This window comes from Penaeus monodon, chromosome 22, assembly GCF_015228065.2.
Source record: "Penaeus monodon isolate SGIC_2016 chromosome 22, NSTDA_Pmon_1, whole genome shotgun sequence".
In the NCBI taxonomy this organism is placed as follows: domain Eukaryota; kingdom Metazoa; phylum Arthropoda; class Malacostraca; order Decapoda; family Penaeidae; genus Penaeus; species Penaeus monodon.
In genome coordinates, this window is record NC_051407.1 from 8,608,803 (window position 1) to 8,609,083 (window position 281).

Genomic DNA, 281 nt, shown 5'->3' on the forward strand with positions numbered 1-281 from the left:
CCTATCAAAGTTCCAGTTTTTGACTTAGGTCAGCGTTTATAAAAGGCCAATTGGTATGGATGGATTAAAGGAATGAGGACGTATTGTATATATCTAAACGAGATGTTGACAGTAGATCTCGAGATTCGTTTGCTTTTATTATTCTTTGCTCCTCAGGAATTCCTGTGATTGCCCTAACTCTGTGCGTGTTGGCTTTGCAAGCAGATGCGGAGCCTAAGCGTAAGTGCCTCATTTTTTTTCTTTGTCTTGGTAGCCATGATTAGCATTAAGCCATTGCCGCT